At 32.7% G+C, this 11,656-nt stretch overlaps 1 long non-coding RNA gene across 1 annotated transcript; it reads right to left on the reverse strand.

Annotated features, from left to right (window-relative positions):
• Positions 1–1,884: 1,884 nt before the first annotated feature.
• LOC143075262 (uncharacterized) lies at positions 1,885–10,473 on the reverse strand. Its single transcript, XR_012978273.1, has 3 exons — positions 10,336–10,473; positions 3,887–5,069; positions 1,885–2,754 (listed from the first exon to the last, which is right to left on the reverse strand). It is a non-coding gene; the product is annotated as an uncharacterized LOC143075262 (long non-coding RNA).
• Between the last annotated feature and the right edge of the window lie 1,183 nt (positions 10,474–11,656).

Raw genomic sequence — 11,656 nt, forward strand, 5'->3', positions numbered from 1 at the left:
GAAAAAGACGATGATCTAGTATTTTCTTATTTGAAATAAAACTAAGTGTCAAGTACATGAAAATATTTCATATTTTTTTTTTTTTTTTGCCAAAAAAAACTAGTGAGGCAGTTGCCTCATTGCCTCAATGGAAGCTACGCCACTGCCCGCACTGGATGTTGAGCAACCAACAATCAAACAATCAAACAATTCTTGTGATCTTTTGGGACTAGAAGTTGAGCATGAAATTGTATGGTTGGTTACTACTTCAATTGTGTACCTAAATGTTTTTACTTTTACTAGGAATATTTTAAGCATAACACAAATATTGGAGGGATGCATATGGTATCTTCAACTTTCATAAAATGTTTCACTGAATCAAATAACCTATCCATATGTATCTATATTTATCAAAATATTTGTCATATGTCTACTGAAAAAACATGAACTTATTTTTATGCCCCACCTACGATAGTAGAGGGGCATTATGTTTTCTGGTCTGTGCGTCCGTTCGTTCGTTCGTCCGTTCGTTCGTTCGTTCGTTCGTTCGTCCGTCTGTCCCGCTTCAGATTAAAGTTTTTGGTCGAGGTAGTTTTTGATGAAGTTGAAGTCCATTCGACTTCAAACTTGGTACACATGTTCCCTATGATATGATCTTTGTAATTTTAATGCCAAATTAGAGATTTTACCCCAATTTCACGGTTCACTGAACATAGAAAATGATAGTGCGAGTGGGGCATTCGTGTACTGAGGACACATTCTTGTTTGCTATAAGTTATGTTTGCTTATTTGTAGAAATTATTATGTGGCATTCAAGGACATGGGTCGTCTGATCTTTCTGAAAATTCTACAGGAGATAGACTTTGACCTGCACATCAACATCAGTTCAAACTGTTTCAGCTCTCCTCTTCCTGTTTCAATTTTTAATAAGCCTTTAATCAAAGTGTATTAAAAATTGATATATACATGTATCAAAGGCCTTTACTGCAAAATGTGTTGTCAGATTTGAAAATTTTGCAAGTGACCATCGACCTGCGGGGAATTTTACCCTTGCCAGATATCCCCTTACTGTTTTTATTTTTAATATCGGAATATTTCTTTCATTGTCTTTAATCAAATGCATAATAACTATATTTTGAAGTCATGTAGATAATAAAATTATAATAGATGTGGAATGATTGCTAATATATAAGAGGATTACCTATCCAGAAAACCAGACTAACAGACAATATAAAAAAGAAGATGTGGTATGATTGCCAATGAGACAACTCTCCACAAGAGACCAAAATGACACAGACATTAACAACTATAGGTCACCGTACGGCCTTCAACAATGAGCAAAGCCCATACCGCATAGTCAGCTATAAAAGGCCCCAATATAACAATGTAAAACAATTCAAATGAGAAAACCAAAGGCCTTATTTATATAAAAAATGAACAAAAATAAAATATGTAACACATAAACAAAATATGTCATCAACATACTAAAGGGTACTATGCAGACTTCAATTTAAAGTACTTTATAACAGACAATGTAAATCAAAGGAGAAAACCCAAAAGCCTGTATCTTTTTAATAAACCAAAAATAACCAAGCAGGGCCAACAGCAAGAAATGACAATTGGATACTGATGTTGGACAAGTATTAATAAGCAGTGGCGGATCCAGAAATTTTCCTAAGTGGGGGCCCACTGACTGCCTTAGAGGGGGCCAGCTCCAGTCATGCTTCAGTGATTCCCTTTATAATTAACCAATTTTTCTCAGAAAAGGGGGGACCTGGGCCCCCTGAAAAAAAACTCAATCCACCTCTGATTAGGTGGACTTTTACCATGAGTTTAAGTGAGAAAATAACCGTCCTCTAAACCAGAAACATTGGTGTAACAAACTCTTCTTTTTTTAAGGAAAGCTTAAAATTTATTGCTTTATTTCAGCACTTTTAAAGTACACTAAACCATAACAAAAAAAACAAAACAAAAAATATTGTGAAACAAAATCCATGTTATAACAAAGTCATTCAAACTATTCTGGTTCAGCATGTAAATGAAAGTCTTTGTGTTTGCATCTAACATGTGCCTTCAGGCTTGATCTCCAGTTGAATTTTTTATAACATATCCGACAAGAATATCTGGCTTCTTCATGTTTCCCTTTATTATGTTCCTGAAGTTTTGCTTTGGTACTAAAGCCTGAACCACATATATCACAATGATGGGGATAGGAACCAGACTTATTGCACGTCTCTAGGTGGCGCTTTAAAGAACCTAAGCCCATAAATTCAGTCTTGCAAAGTGGACATGTATCAACTTTAATCTGATGTTGGTGACGTCTACAATGATGGCTGTATTGAATGGCCTGATTGAATCCTTGACCACACACACTGCAAAGGTATTTAAAGTCCATATTGTGTTCTTGATATGCAAGGTATGTCCATATTTACTACGGAAAGTTTTCCCACACTCTGCACAAGAAATTTGCCACTTTGGTTGTTTAGCAGGTAAAACCTGATCAGATGAGTTCTTGGCAAGTCTTTCTACTTTAGTAGGAGATTTTTTTATCGATTCATTAATTTTTGGTCCCATAATGCTTTGGGCTTTATTCCAATTTGTATTTTTATTCGGTGCTATATACATATAGGTTTTATCTGTATGCTGCGAGGTATGTTTATTGTAATTACTTTTATCGTGTGTTATATAGTTACAGTGCTGACATAAATAACGTGTGTTATCTTTCTTCGATCTTGATCTTGCTGTCTTCACAAATGTTAACGTTCTTGTAATCTTCTGAAAATTAGAAAAAAGTCTTTGTTTTATTCATAATGATACAGATTGATAACGTTTAAAATGTTTAATTCCCATTGAATTATAAATAATTCAGATTTTAAGGTTACAGAAATGGATTCGTAACAATGCTTAAAAGTCATCTCACGTGTCTCAGAGCTAACATGTACATAATTGACCCAGGTTTAACCATGTAAAACAAGGGTTACTTCCCTTTAAACAATTTTTAGCATAGTTCTACATTTTTGTACATGTAAATAACAAGCTTAAGACCATCATCACAAATCATTGTTTTGAAAAACAATTCACATAAATCATGTAAATGTTGAAGAAATCTGAATTACATGTTTACAGGAAGGCTGCATGGGGACCAGATACATGTATAGTGTTAACTTATATGTTATATGGTCTCTGGTGGAGATTTGTCTCATAGTCATTGTAAATCATACCACATCTTATTACAAAATGTATATGTATTTCTACACAGATCAAAATATATGTTATATACAATTTGCAATGTTAAAGTGTTTTTTTTTTACATTATAAAATCATAAAAACACATGAAAAAGAAGTCAGAAATTCGAGATCAGAAAATTTAAAATTTTAATTAAAACTCCAAATTTAAAGATTTGGAATGTCAAAATTTTCGACTGTCACTTGGAAAAAAAGTTCAGTCAATTTAATTTTTACTATGTCCCTAATACTACACTTCCGTACAACTGCCTTCATGCCTCTGTGTAATTTACGGCCCTGATTATTATATAGAAAATGATAATAGAGGAATATGAAAATTGAAGTTCACATGAACATGATGAATACTGATTCAATGAGGAAGAACTATTCACTTGCAAGTGAATAATTCATTATCACTGTTTTTTAGCTTATTTTGACAAAATTGGATCAAAACATACATGTACTGGCTGCTAAAGGGAATTACTATTTCACTTTTTGTATTTCATTATTGATTGAGGAAAAAAATAATATATGAGATTTTTTATATATCTTGTAGCTAGTGCCCCTTTAACAATGTTTAACATTAGACATACATGTCTAATTGTCCATATATCATACTGTACATGTGCAATTATACACTTAAATGACTTTTTTTGAGATTTTCATTTTAAGAAAGACTTACAGAATCCAGATTTTTTTGCTCCTCTTCTATAACCATATCATCTTGAATTCCAACCATTTTCAACTGTTGGTTTTCACCATCTTCACCAAGCTCAGACCCTTTTATTTCCAAACCTATACTAGTTTCTTCCTGGTCTATTGTAACATCTTTTGACATTAGTCTTCCAGCATTCTGCTTTACAATGTCTGGTAATATATTAATCTTTTTAGCTTTTTCTTCATGATTCAATGTTGATTTCACATTACCTAGCAACAATTTTTTAGTATTTTTCCCCTTATTTCCTGTAGAAAAAAGTTTTCTTTGAATATTTGCTGATTCAGGCGATTCAATCGCAGATCTTTCATCATCATTTGGCTCTACTTTTATTTCATAAAATATCGGTAAATCTTTATTTTGTATCGATTCTGACATTTTAATATCTGGTTCATTGTAAGTCTCTGGCTCTTGTTTTATATCAAAAACCTCAGAAAAATTTTCATTTTCAGTGGATTCACAAGATGTAAAATGATCAAATTTTTCTTCGCTTACACTTTTTGAGCTTACATTTTTGTCAGGTTGGTTTATGGATATTTTTGAATTAGTTTTTACAAACATCTGACCATTTACAGTTGAAGTCATAAAAACTGTATTTGAGTTAAGTCCCTTTAAAGATTCTTCTGATAAACAAGTAAAGTTTTCATCTAATGGGGAGGTAACTTTAGAGGGACAATTAGCATTATCTTTATCTTTTCCCTTAGCTCTTAATGTTAATGAAGTGCACTGGTTTAATAAATCTGAATTACAGCCATCAAGTTTCGATTGTATATAGATATAGGGATGAAATTCGTTATGTAACAGCACAGTTTTGAAATCTAGCTTTTTACAAAGATTGATAAAATCTCTTATGTAGGATTCTCCAACTAGTTTGACTTCTCCTGTATAAAGATAAGAAATGAATATTTCCACTATTTCCTTTTTGAAGTCTGTCAGGTCTAGAGTATTAACATCCTGACAAAGAAAAACATGTGTCTGCAAATGGGGGATCTCAGATACTGCCAAAACAATGCGATGAACAGGGACTAGATCTGTTTTAGTTTCAATATAAAAATCAATCCATTTTCTTTCTTTCCTTAAAGTGTCCAGAGTCTTTAATACTTTTTCTCCATATCTGTCTTCTTTAAGGAAAATTTCTGCCATTTTTTGTCTGAAAACAAAGACAATTGAGTATGGTAAGTATTTTTCAATTGAAAATTTTATTAGAAAGAAACTTCATGACTAGCAGCTCAAATAAAACAGACAAGGGTTTTGTACAGACAAAAGTGTTGTTAACTAACTATATAATATGAAGCATGTGAAAACATAAAACATTGCATTTAAGAATTGAATGTTTCTTTTTGTAACTTCATTGGGGTGTAAAAGCGTTGACCGAAGTACATTTTCTATCAACGCTTTTACACCCCTATGAAGTTACAAAAAGAAGCATTCAATACTTATAATTACATTTTTTAGCTAGGATCATATGAAAACACTTCAATTAAACTATATAGTTACAATACTGTTGTCAGGTCATTAAAGATTGCATATTTTGGCCTTAATATTGATTCACTTATAGTCTTTGCATCGGACCTAAACACATTAGTTTAATCAAAGTGATGGAAATCACTCATGGAAAGATTAGAAGAGTAGTTTGAATAATTTCATAATCAGGTATGGTGGGGGAAAATGAACATTAATAAAGCCCTATTGCTGAAAAGGAGGTCTTTAGTAGGAAAAGTGCTTTTCCAGTATGAGGATAAAATAAGCTCAAATTAAATAGTATGGGTCTCTTAATTTCACTGTTTTATTTAAACTGAAGTATATATCATGTTCATATCTTATCCAAATAATGTTGCCTGTTCTGAACATGTTGCAAAAAAACAAAAAATTGCAAATCAAAAATTCTTCTACCATGCAAGTAAATAATACCCAGTGTCGGATCCAGAACTTTTCATAAGGGGGCCTGTTGACTGACCTAAGGGAGGCCCACTCCAGTCACTGTAATGCTTCAGTGACTGCCTTTATAATCAACCAAATTTTTTCCACAAAAGGGGGGGCCTGGGCCCCCCAGGACTCCCCCTGGATCCACCTATGATACCAACTATCCTTGTAAGACATAAATTCTAGACCAACAGCTAAGAACTTTAGACTAGTGTCAACAAAAATAATCTAAAAATGTTGTTTTGGGGCATTTTGTAAGTTGAAACATAGTTTATATATGACATTGAAGATCATAAAAGTTGTAGAAAGCCTTTTGATCAATTTTTTAAGTATTTTTCAATACAGGGCAATGAAAATGTACTTTTTCAACGTAAAAGTAAAAAAAATTATTTTATTGAAATACTTGATTGCAAAAAAAATTTAATTTGTTTATCTATTTTATTCTCTCCCAACATTATTGTCATTTAGGATCTTGGAAAAACTTGGTAACTTTATGAAAAAGAATTACATTGTAGGTCATTTTGATCTTTCATGGAAGAGTCCCTTTTATCTTTGCTAAAAAAAACGTAACGTTTGGATATTTCTGGAAACAATTTGAACAACAAGCACAAAAAGGATAGAATATTTGTGTACATGCAATAGCATTTCTAGCTGCCAGTAAATATGCATGTACAATGATTATGATGATGTACTTCATTGGCATTATATAATCATATAGAACTGTACATGTGCAATATTTTCCCTTGAATTGAAAAAAACAAACTTTTTGCACAGTTAAAATATAAAAAAAAGATGTGGTATGATTGCCAATGAGAAAACTATCCACAAAAGACCAAAAATGACACAGACATTAACAACTATAGGTAACCGTACAGCCTTCAACAATGAGCAAAGCCCATACCGCATAGTCAGCTATAAAAGGCCCCGATAAGACAATGTAAAACAATTCAAAAGAGTAAACTAACGGTCTTATTTATGTAAAAAAATGAACGAAAAACAAATATGTAACACATAAACAAACGACAACCACTGAATTACAGGCTCCTGACTTGGGACAGGCACATACATAAATAATGTGGCGGAGTTAAACATGTTAGCGGGATCCCAACCCTCCCCTAACCTGGGACAGTGGTATAACAGTACAACATAAGAACCAACTATAAAAATCAGTTGAAAAAGGCTTAACTCATCAGATGGACAAGAATACAAGTGGACGTGGCCGGGTACTTATACATCCCGACACAAAAAGACACAATGAACAGATCTGAGAGTACTGGCAGTTATCTGACAGCTAGTTCAAAGCCACTAACAACTAATAAAAAAATCATGCATCTAAGACTAAACTATCAATCCGTACACATCCAACATCCTATGGATTTAGTGTAAAGACGTCATAAACAGCCAGAGAAAAACATGACCTTGTGCAATGCCAAGTTACAGGTACATGTATCGACAGATTGTAGATCCATGAATATGTATGTACATGTATATAACATACTAGTAATATTTAGTTAGCTTTTAATCTACTGATAACAAAATCAATATTTATACCAATAAAAACAATATTCAATGATCTTATTACAGTGTTGAATAGGTAACCTTTTAGAAAAAGTTTATTTAAAGGAGCGACAAGTTTACATGGATCATTTCTAAATTTATGGGGCACGGTTAACAACATTTCCGTAAAAATGAGGATGTGCTATTCCGTTTGAAATAAGTTTTCTACAGGTACACTCAAACTTCAAAACCAAATCTTTATATCTATGGAAAAATTTAGTAAAGGTTTTAAGTAATTTATGGTAACGATATCCATGATATCCCTGGTTTAATAGTTTACCAGTAATACATAGGTTGAGTTCGTTAAAATAAAAAACGTCACAGCAGACACGGGCATAGCGAACAAGTTGTGAAATATAAACACCGTAAGATGGTGCCAAAGGAACATCGCCATCTAAAAATGAAAATTAACAATAAGGAACGAAAAAATAGTCTCTTTTGTCGTAAATTTTAGTGTGGAGTTTAATTTCCCGTTTAAAACCTAAATATCTAAATCCAGGAAAGGACAGTTATTACCGAATAAATTTGATTTATTTAAAGTAAGTTCCTTGGGGTAAATTTCAGCAGTATATTGAGAAAATTTTTGATTATTTAACGAAAAAATATCATCCAGATAACAGTAAGTGTTGTTGAATTTATCTATTAAATGCAATTTCAACGAGTCTTTATGAGTTTAGTCATAAACTGTGATTCGTAACAGTACAAAACAAGTCTGCTATTAAAGGGGCACAATTCGTGCCCATGGGGATACATACATGTACAACCTGTCAATAAAACTTTGTTGCCGAAACGTACATAAATATTATCAGGGAGAAACTTAACAGCTTCAATCATCTCATCACACCTCCAGTAAGTATATCCAGCATATTTACCTTTCTCATTAGAGAAGAAGGCTTTAAATGAGTTGCAGCAAATATATCTACATTCAGCTTTACCAAACGACCATTTAATTAAATAAGAAAACTTTTGTTCAATAAGATAATGTGGAAGTGTAGTATAAATTTATAAGTACATGTATACAAAAATAACATATACCATTTGGTTATAAATATCTAATTTGGGAAAAAATGCCAAACCCGTTTGTTAATACTTGAATTGGTGATTTTTGAAAATCACTGATTTAAGTAACAATATATATATATATTCGTAAAGGTTGTAAAAAGTAAAAACACAAAAATACTGAAGTCCGAGGAAAATTCAAAAAGGAAAGTCCAAAATCAAAAGGCAAAATCAAAAGTCCAAACATATCAAACGAATGGATAACAACTGTCATATTCCTGACTTGGTACAGGCATTCTCTAGTGTAGAAAATGGTGGATTGAACCTGGTTTTATAGCTAGCTAAACCTCTCACTTGTAGTATGACAGTTGTATCAAATTCAATAACATTGTAAACTATGCATGAACAAAACAAACATACTCAAAGAGTAAAAATGTCAAAAATAGGGGTACAGCAGTCAATATTGTGTTATCATCTTAATCACTATAAAAACAACAAATGTAACGAAGAAGCACAAAAAGGCATACATCAAATTTAACATACTGATTTTGCTGATCTTATACGACTAAGTAAGTAAGAGTTGTCTTTCTTTTATAAATAATCACCTATTTGAGTAGTACAAAATAATCAATAATAAATCTCTAGACTAAGTGATTTAATTTTAATGTAGCTTTAAATATAGAATACTAATAATCAAGGACTAATTATGTTGCTTACATTATCAGAACCAACATCTGTGTGACCAGGTGATTACCTTGTACTGAATCTGGGTTAATAACATAAAAATGCACTTGTTTTAGTATCATACCTCAATTTCCTGTCAAAAAATCACTTCTTTCAGTATCATTATTTTTATAAACTCCAGTCCACTAATTTCAACACCCCTCTCCCCCTTGTTCATTTTTTCCCAATTTTACCAATGAAAAGATATTATCATGATTATCTAAACCTATGTGGTTAAAATTTTGTTAAAACTACAAATTCACAATTTGTGACAAAACTTCTTATTTGCTACTTAGTTAAATTAGTGATTTAAAAATCACTTATGTCAATAAGTCCCTTGACTGTTTCATGAGGGTGGCAATTGCCCTTTACCATCAGGGGCCGGTCATTTCGGCTACCATTAGGCATAAGTGTCAAATTGGTTAAAATTTTGCTAAGATTAGTCAAAATATTCTTATCGTGATTCGTCAGATGTCTCAAATAAATATTGTTACTATAATTTTTAGAGAAAAAAATAATGTGATTTGTCAAATTCAACAGATTTTTTTATCGTATAAAAGAAGGAGTACATTTTATCGTCAGGCACTAAAAATTACTGTTAACGCCATTGGGCAAGAATTTTTATTGCTATATATATATCATGAAGGTACCCCCATACACCTTATCGCTTGAACTTTTGATGCATGCAAAACTCACTTTCCATTGTGGCGTCAGATCTTTTGTTTTATGACGTGAAAATTTCATGGGAACCTGTGTGATATCCAGTAATGGCGGCTAAAACTAAAGGACAAATAGCAATAAGGTGTATTGCTACCCTCTTTAAACGGAGGGGGGGGGGGGGGAGTAATATGCTAGCCTTTCAAAACACTTCACAGATTTGTTTGCACTGACTCAGAACAATTTTTCATGAGGTAAACCCTTTTTCCGCTTAATTGGCAGACCCAGGGGGGAGGGGGTTCTGGGGGTTGAACACCCCCTTTTTTCTGGACAATCAATGCATTTGAATGGGGACATGCAGTTGGAACCTCCTTTTTTAAAATGGCTGAATCCGCCCCTTCTCACCTAACCATGACGACAACATCATGAACTGTTCAACAGTGTCAGTGAACAAAAATGGTTCTAGTAAGTGCCAGTGGACATGGTGGATGCTTTCGTTCCCAAATCCTTATAGATAGTTGATGCATTGATTATACACTGATTATATATATACTGACCCTCATATGATCTGCTTACCATCCAAGTTATACCTTCGTGTAAATGAAAAATAAAAAGATGCTTAAGCTGATATTTTTCGCAACAAAAAGATTGGGAAGTCTCTACAAAAAAATAGGAAATATGAAAGTAAAGATAATCACTGGATAAATGACCGTTAGTCCGTTACAGATATGAAATTCCGGATTCCAAAAACATATTTATATAAATTATTAACACATCCTTCCATTATGATATTACTAAAAATCACAATTTCAAGATAGAAATCTTATTACCGCAAAAAAAAGGTGGTGCACTTTTAAAAACCACAATTTCAGTCAGTATTCACACTTGCAAACAACTTACCCGCCAACTGTCACTATTTGCTGGGGCCCACAGGTATTTGGGGCATGGACCCCCCTTTTCTGGACCTCACTAAAATAAAAATTATTTGTTTTTTTTTTTTATTTATTTACAATTTTCTACAATGTATAAACATATATCAAGTCTCAACAATCCATTGCTAGTCGATTACAATAACTTTCAGTTACTATCCATACGAGCCCCAAGTGAAAAAAAGAAGCTTCTTTTTTTTCTCTTGGGGCTCGTATGTATAGTAAAAAAGTTATTACAATGTATAAACATATATCAAGTCTCAACAACCCATTGCTAGTCGATTACAATAACTTTTTTACTATCCATACGAGCCCTAAGTGAAAAAAGAAGCTTCTGAAAACTGACCATGGGCTCGTATGGATAGTAAAAAAGTTATATGTTTATACATTGTAGAAAATTGTAAATAAATAAAAAAAAAAAACACCAAACATTTTTTTTTAGTGAGGTCCAAAAAAGGGGGGTCCATGCCCCAAATACCTGTGCCCGGATTTCCCCCATGCCGCGGAGGCTCCCAAAAATTTTAAAAGAGAAATTGTGTCCACAGTTTTAAACAAAACAATTAATTTTCAATGGCAATATGCTTGCCAAAGTATGAAGAAGCCAAAATACAACATTACAATGTATTTGATGACCTCTTGAAGGTTTTGTAGAACTGTAAGTTGGTAACTTGAAACCCCATGGGCATTTTGAAAAGTTGGCGGGTATGAAACAATATCTCGCATACATCTAACATGCCTTTCCACCTGAATATCCCGGCGGGCCGTGGAAAATTCTTCATAAAACTTGAAAAGAAGGTGAACAAATAAAAACTCTTACAAAATGTTAATCAAAAACAAAGCAGCAGACGGCCCAGATGAATATAAACCAATATTTTTGAAAGAACTTTTACATGAACATGATGAAATTGCACATATATTTACCATGGCATTATCTTAACAAGTCCTTTTA

This window comes from Mytilus galloprovincialis, chromosome 5 (assembly GCF_965363235.1).
Source record: "Mytilus galloprovincialis chromosome 5, xbMytGall1.hap1.1, whole genome shotgun sequence".
NCBI lineage: Eukaryota > Metazoa > Mollusca > Bivalvia > Mytilida > Mytilidae > Mytilus > Mytilus galloprovincialis.